Source organism: Salminus brasiliensis, chromosome 13, assembly GCF_030463535.1.
Source record: "Salminus brasiliensis chromosome 13, fSalBra1.hap2, whole genome shotgun sequence".
In the NCBI taxonomy this organism is placed as follows: Eukaryota; Metazoa; Chordata; class Actinopteri; order Characiformes; family Bryconidae; genus Salminus; species Salminus brasiliensis.
Window position 1 is genome coordinate 15,607,317 of NC_132890.1, and position 7,500 is coordinate 15,614,816.

Genomic DNA, 7,500 nt, shown 5'->3' on the forward strand with positions numbered 1-7,500 from the left:
TTTTTTGTTTGTTTGTTTGTTTTTAACAGCAAATATTGGGCTTGTCCCACCCATGAGCTGTAACTGTGATTGGTTGTAGTTCTGCTCTGCGTTGACATCCTGTAACAGACTTTCCCCCCCATGTTGTCAGTTTCCTCAAACGTACACTGACCCCTACTGGCAGGCTTGGGTTACTTTTATCCACAGCATTCCCTCCACAGAGTTCTTGTTGAATATTTTCCAGTGTTTTGTTTTGAGAGCAACTGGCTATAATTAAGCCAAACTACAACTGATTGGTTTCCATCCCATGGCAGGCCATGCAGGTGGGCTTAAACGGCATCTGACGCTGAAATGTTTCGACTCTGAAGACTCCAAAGACCGTATGAAATGTAACACAAGGACGTACATGTAAAAGAAAGGGTAATGCGTTGTAGATTTGTGAAAGCGTAAAGTAAGATGGAGTAAAAGTAAGAAAAGCAAGTGAAAGAATGTGCATGTAAGTGCTTGAGGATGGCAAAAGCTTACAGCACCCGGTATTCCCAGGTGGTCTCCCATCCAAGTACTAACCAGGCCCGACCCTGCTTAGCTTCCGAGATCAGACGAGATCGGGCGTGCTCAGGGTGGTATGGCCGTAAGCGAGAGCACTGCTTCCACTCAGCCTATTTATAAGCATGCGGCAAAAGACGGCTGCCTTTTCCACACTACAGGGGACACACATTTACTCGCCCTCCTTTCTTACTTCCAAAGCAACCCCACCAAGCTCATTCAAACCAATCACACATTTCATTGCTCTCTCCTGTCCTCCTTCTCTTTTCACAAAAAAATAAAACAACAAAACTTGCTCTTTTGGCTGACACTTGAACATTCAGCAACAAAGGCTAACGCCGGCCGCCAGACTCGGCCTTGTCAACATAAAAGTCACATAAGCCACATGAGTCGAATGGGCTTGTGAAACGGGACAATTACAAAATCACAAATCTTTCTCAACTGTCTTGGCTCCTTTTATTTACACCCCTAAATTCCACATACTAAGGTACAACAGGAATACGGGATAAATGCAGAGGCTACTTCCTACCAATATGGAAGCCGGGCAAAAAAAAAAAAAGAAAAAAGCTCACGCTAGCACGCCGGGCGAAGCATCGCTCTGAGGTGAGTTGCGAGTCGCAGGGATGCCGGTGAAGCAGGCTCGGGCTGAGTGGGCCAGCCAGCCTTTTGACTTAGGGAAGTGGCGTCGCCATGTCAAGTTCAAAGAGCTCTGTGAAGCTTTAGGGGGACAAAAGAACAACTGTTGTAGATGCAGGCAGGTCTGGGAGGAGAATTTAAAAAAAACTCAATACAACTGGAAATCAGCCCCCCGAAACGAGAACGGGGACCCATGAATGGCGGCCCATGACTTGAGGTTGCGTGTAACGGTGAAATAAACATCACGGCTGTGACGAAACGGTGCTGTTATTGCCCCACGGCTCACTCCCTTTCGTGATGTGTTGCTTTAATGTGACCTAAGTAAGTGATCTAAATTAGCAGGTGTTTTTTTGTTTGTTTGTTTGTTTTTAACAGCAAATATTGGGCTTGTCCCACCCATGAGCTGTAACTGTGATTGGTTGTAGTTCTGCTCTGCGTTGACATCCTGTAACAGACTTTCCCCCCCATGTTGTCAGTTTCCTCAAACGTACACTGACCCCTACTGGCAGGCTTGGGTTACTTTTATCCACAGCATTCCCTCCACAGAGTTCTTGTTGAATATTTTCCAGTGTTTTGTTTTGAGAGCAACTGGCTATAATTAAGCCAAACTACAACTGATTGGTTTCCATCCCATGGCAGGCCATGCAGGTGGGCTTAAACGGCATCTGACGCTGAAATGTTTCGACTCTGAAGACTCCAAAGACCGTATGAAATGTAACACAAGGACGTACATGTAAAAGAAAGGGTAATGCGTTGTAGATTTGTGAAAGCGTAAAGTAAGATGGAGTAAAAGTAAGAAAAGCAAGTGAAAGAATGTGCTTGAGGATGGCAAAAGCTTACAGCACCTGGTATTCCCAGGCGGTCTCCCATCCAAGTACTAACCAGGCCCGACCCTGCTTAGCTTCCGAGATCAGACGAGATCGGGCGTGCTCAGGGTGGTATGGCCGTAAGCGAGAGCACTGCTTCCACTCAGCCTATTTATAAGCATGCGGCAAAAGACGGCTGCCTTTTCCACACTACAGGGGACACACATTTACTCGCCCTCCTTTCTTACTTCCAAAGCAACCCCACCAAGCTCATTCAAACCAATCACACATTTCATTGCTCTCTCCTGTCCTCCTTCTCTTTTCACAAAAAAATAAAACAACAAAACTTGCTCTTTTGGCTGACACTTGAACATTCAGCAACAAAGGCTAACGCCGGCCGCCAGACTCGGCCTTGTCAACATAAAAGTCACATAAGCCACATGAGTCGAATGGGCTTGTGAAACGGGACAATTACAAAATCACAAATCTTTCTCAACTGTCTTGGCTCCTTTTATTTACACCCCTAAATTCCACATACTAAGGTACAACAGGAATACGGGATAAATGCAGAGGCTACTTCCTACCAATATGGAAGCCGGGCAAAAAAAAAAAAAGAAAAAAGCTCACGCTAGCACACCGGTCGAAGCATCGCTCTGAGGTGAGTTGCGAGTCGCAGGGATGCCGGTGAAGCAGGCTCGGGCTGAGTGGGCCAGCCAGCCTTTTGACTTAGGGAAGTGGCGTCGCCATGTCAAGTTCAAAGAGCTCTGTGAAGCTTTAGGGGGACAAAAGAACAACTGTTGTAGATGCAGGCAGGTCTGGGAGGAGAATTTAAAAAAAACTCAATACAACTGGAAATCAGCCCCCCGAAACGAGAACGGGGACCCATGAATGGCGGCCCATGACTTGAGGTTGCGTGTAACGGTGAAATAAACATCACGGCTGTGACGAAACGGTGCTGTTATTGCCCCACGGCTCACTCCCTTTCGTGATGTGTTGCTTTAATGTGACCTAAGTAAGTGATCTAAATTAGCAGGTGTTTTTTTGTTTGTTTGTTTGTTTTTAACAGCAAATATTGGGCTTGTCCCACCCATGAGCTGTAACTGTGATTGGTTGTAGTTCTGCTCTGCGTTGACATCCTGTAACAGACTTTCCCCCCCATGTTGTCAGTTTCCTCAAACGTACACTGACCCCTACTGGCAGGCTTGGGTTACTTTTATCCACAGCATTCCCTCCACAGAGTTCTTGTTGAATATTTTCCAGTGTTTTGTTTTGAGAGCAACTGGCTATAATTAAGCCAAACTACAACTGATTGGTTTCCATCCCATGGCAGGCCATGCAGGTGGGCTTAAACGGCATCTGACGCTGAAATGTTTCGACTCTGAAGACTCCAAAGACCGTATGAAATGTAACACAAGGACGTACATGTAAAAGAAAGGGTAATGCGTTGTAGATTTGTGAAAGCGTAAAGTAAGATGGAGTAAAAGTAAGAAAAGCAAGTGAAAGAATGTGCATGTAAGTGCTTGAGGATGGCAAAAGCTTACAGCACCTGGTATTCCCAGGCGGTCTCCCATCCAAGTACTAACCAGGCCCGACCCTGCTTAGCTTCCGAGATCAGACGAGATCGGGCGTGCTCAGGGTGGTATGGCCGTAAGCGAGAGCACTGCTTCCACTCAGCCTATTTATAAGCATGCGGCAAAAGACGGCTGCCTTTTCCACACTACAGGGGACACACATTTACTCGCCCTCCTTTCTTACTTCCAAAGCAACCCCACCAAGCTCATTCAAACCAATCACACATTTCATTGCTCTCTCCTGTCCTCCTTCTCTTTTCACAAAAAAAATAAAACAACAAAACTTGCTCTTTTGGCTGACACTTGAACATTCAGCAACAAAGGCTAACGCCGGCCGCCAGACTCGGCCTTGTCAACATAAAAGTCACATAAGCCACATGAGTCGAATGGGCTTGTGAAACGGGACAATTACAAAATCACAAATCTTTCTCAACTGTCTTGGCTCCTTTTATTTACACCCCTAAATTCCACATACTAAGGTACAACAGGAATACGGGATAAATGCAGAGGCTACTTCCTACCAATATGGAAGCCGGGCAAAAAAAAAAAAAGAAAAAAGCTCACGCTAGCACGCCGGGCGAAGCATCGCTCTGAGGTGAGTTGCGAGTCGCAGGGATGCCGGTGAAGCAGGCTCGGGCTGAGTGGGCCAGCCAGCCTTTTGACTTAGGGAAGTGGCGTCGCCATGTCAAGTTCAAAGAGCTCTGTGAAGCTTTAGGGGGACAAAAGAACAACTGTTGTAGATGCAGGCAGGTCTGGGAGGAGAATTTTAAAAAAACTCAATACAACTGGAAATCAGCCCCCCGAAACGAGAACGGGGACCCATGAATGGCGGCCCATGACTTGAGGTTGCGTGTAACGGTGAAATAAACATCACGGCTGTGACGAAACGGTGCTGTTATTGCCCCACGGCTCACTCCCTTTCGTGATGTGTTGCTTTAATGTGACCTAAGTAAGTGATCTAAATTAGCAGGTGTTTTTTTGTTTGTTTGTTTGTTTTTAACAGCAAATATTGGGCTTGTCCCACCCATGAGCTGTAACTGTGATTGGTTGTAGTTCTGCTCTGCGTTGACATCCTGTAACAGACTTTCCCCCCCATGTTGTCAGTTTCCTCAAACGTACACTGACCCCTACTGGCAGGCTTGGGTTACTTTTATCCACAGCATTCCCTCCACAGAGTTCTTGTTGAATATTTTCCAGTGTTTTGTTTTGAGAGCAACTGGCTATAATTAAGCCAAACTACAACTGATTGGTTTCCATCCCATGGCAGGCCATGCAGGTGGGCTTAAACGGCATCTGACGCTGAAATGTTTCGACTCTGAAGACTCCAAAGACCGTATGAAATGTAACACAAGGACGTACATGTAAAAGAAAGGGTAATGCGTTGTAGATTTGTGAAAGCGTAAAGTAAGATGGAGTAAAAGTAAGAAAAGCAAGTGAAAGAATGTGCATGTAAGTGCTTGAGGATGGCAAAAGCTTACAGCACCTGGTATTCCCAGGCGGTCTCCCATCCAAGTACTAACCAGGCCCGACCCTGCTTAGCTTCCGAGATCAGACGAGATCGGGCGTGCTCAGGGTGGTATGGCCGTAAGCGAGAGCGCTGCTTCCACTCAGCCTATTTATCAGCATGCGGCAAAAGACGGCTGCCTTTTCCACACTACAGGGGACACACATTTACTCGCCCTCCTTTCTTACTTCCAAAGCAACCCCACCAAGCTCATTCAAACCAATCACACATTTCATTGCTCTCTCCTGTCCTCCTTCTCTTTTCACAAAAAAATAAAACAACAAAACTTGCTCTTTTGGCTGACACTTGAACATTCAGCAACAAAGGCTAACGCCGGCCGCCAGACTCGGCCTTGTCAACATAAAAGTCACATAAGCCACATGAGTCGAATGGGCTTGTGAAACGGGACAATTACAAAATCACAAATCTTTCTCAACTGTCTTGGCTCCTTTTATTTACACCCCTAAATTCCACATACTAAGGTACAACAGGAATACGGGATAAATGCAGAGGCTACTTCCTACCAATATGGAAGCCGGGCAAAAAAAAAAAAAGAAAAAAGCTCACGCTAGCACGCCGGGCGAAGCATCGCTCTGAGGTGAGTTGCGAGTCGCAGGGATGCCGGTGAAGCAGGCTCGGGCTGAGTGGGCCAGCCAGCCTTTTGACTTAGGGAAGTGGCGTCGCCATGTCAAGTTCAAAGAGCTCTGTGAAGCTTTAGGGGGACAAAAGAACAACTGTTGTAGATGCAGGCAGGTCTGGGAGGAGAATTTAAAAAAAACTCAATACAACTGGAAATCAGCCCCCCGAAACGAGAACGGGGACCCATGAATGGCGGCCCATGACTTGAGGTTGCGTGTAACGGTGAAATAAACATCACGGCTGTGACGAAACGGTGCTGTTATTGCCCCACGGCTCACTCCCTTTCGTGATGTGTTGCTTTAATGTGACCTAAGTAAGTGATCTAAATTAGCAGGTGTTTTTTTGTTTGTTTGTTTGTTTTTAACAGCAAATATTGGGCTTGTCCCACCCATGAGCTGTAACTGTGATTGGTTGTAGTTCTGCTCTGCGTTGACATCCTGTAACAGACTTTCCCCCCCATGTTGTCAGTTTCCTCAAACGTACACTGACCCCTACTGGCAGGCTTGGGTTACTTTTATCCACAGCATTCCCTCCACAGAGTTCTTGTTGAATATTTTCCAGTGTTTTGTTTTGAGAGCAACTGGCTATAATTAAGCCAAACTACAACTGATTGGTTTCCATCCCATGGCAGGCCATGCAGGTGGGCTTAAACGGCATCTGACGCTGAAATGTTTCGACTCTGAAGACTCCAAAGACCGTATGAAATGTAACACAAGGACGTACATGTAAAAGAAAGGGTAATGCGTTGTAGATTTGTGAAAGCGTAAAGTAAGATGGAGTAAAAGTAAGAAAAGCAAGTGAAAGAATGTGCATGTAAGTGCTTGAGGATGGCAAAAGCTTACAGCACCTGGTATTCCCAGGCGGTCTCCCATCCAAGTACTAACCAGGCCCGACCCTGCTTAGCTTCCAAGATCAGACGAGATCAGGCGTGCTCAGGGTGGTATGGCCGTAAGCGAGAGCACTGCTTCCACTCAGCCTATTTATAAGCATGCGGCAAAAGACGGCTGCCTTTTCCACACTACAGGGGACACACATTTACTCGCCCTCCTTTCTTACTTCCAAAGCAACCCCACCAAGCTCATTCAAACCAATCACACATTTCATTGCTCTCTCCTGTCCTCCTTCTCTTTTCACAAAAAAATAAAACAACAAAACTTGCTCTTTTGGCTGACACTTGAACATTCAGCAACAAAGGCTAACGCCGGCCGCCAGACTCGGCCTTGTCAACATAAAAGTCACATAAGCCACATGAGTCGAATGGGCTTGTGAAACGGGACAATTACAAAATCACAAATCTTTCTCAACTGTCTTGGCTCCTTTTATTTACACCCCTAAATTCCACATACTAAGGTACAACAGGAATACGGGATAAATGCAGAGGCTACTTCCTACCAATATGGAAGCCGGGCAAAAAAAAAAAAAGAAAAAAGCTCACGCTAGCACACCGGTCGAAGCATCGCTCTGAGGTGAGTTGCGAGTCGCAGGGATGCCGGTGAAGCAGGCTCGGGCTGAGTGGGCCAGCCAGCCTTTTGACTTAGGGAAGTGGCGTCGCCATGTCAAGTTCAAAGAGCTCTGTGAAGCTTTAGGGGGACAAAAGAACAACTGTTGTAGATGCAGGCAGGTCTGGGAGGAGAATTTAAAAAAAACTCAATACAACTGGAAATCAGCCCCCCGAAACGAGAACGGGGACCCATGAATGGCGGCCCATGACTTGAGGTTGCGTGTAACGGTGAAATGAACATCACGGCTGTGACGAAACGGTGCTGTTATTGCCCCACGGCTCACTCCCTTTCGTGATGTGTTGCTTTAATGTGACCTA

The 7,500-nt window shown here is 46.5% G+C and overlaps 5 non-coding genes across 5 annotated transcripts; all 5 read right to left on the reverse strand.

Moving 5' to 3' along the window:
- Window positions 1–497: 497 nt before the first annotated feature.
- Window positions 498–616, reverse strand: LOC140576395 (5S ribosomal RNA). Its single transcript, XR_011981610.1, has one exon. It is a non-coding gene; the product is annotated as a 5S ribosomal RNA (ribosomal RNA).
- Window positions 617–1,994: 1,378 nt separating this feature from the next.
- LOC140576240 (5S ribosomal RNA) lies at window positions 1,995–2,113 on the reverse strand. Its single transcript, XR_011981464.1, has one exon. It is a non-coding gene; the product is annotated as a 5S ribosomal RNA (ribosomal RNA).
- A 1,388-nt stretch (window positions 2,114–3,501) lies between these two features.
- LOC140576241 (5S ribosomal RNA) lies at window positions 3,502–3,620 on the reverse strand. The gene has a single exon (XR_011981465.1). It is a non-coding gene; the product is annotated as a 5S ribosomal RNA (ribosomal RNA).
- A 1,389-nt stretch (window positions 3,621–5,009) lies between these two features.
- LOC140576242 (5S ribosomal RNA) lies at window positions 5,010–5,128 on the reverse strand. Its single transcript, XR_011981466.1, has one exon. It is a non-coding gene; the product is annotated as a 5S ribosomal RNA (ribosomal RNA).
- A 1,388-nt stretch (window positions 5,129–6,516) lies between these two features.
- On the reverse strand, window positions 6,517–6,635 carry LOC140575784 (5S ribosomal RNA). The gene has a single exon (XR_011981046.1). It is a non-coding gene; the product is annotated as a 5S ribosomal RNA (ribosomal RNA).
- Window positions 6,636–7,500: the final 865 nt, after the last annotated feature.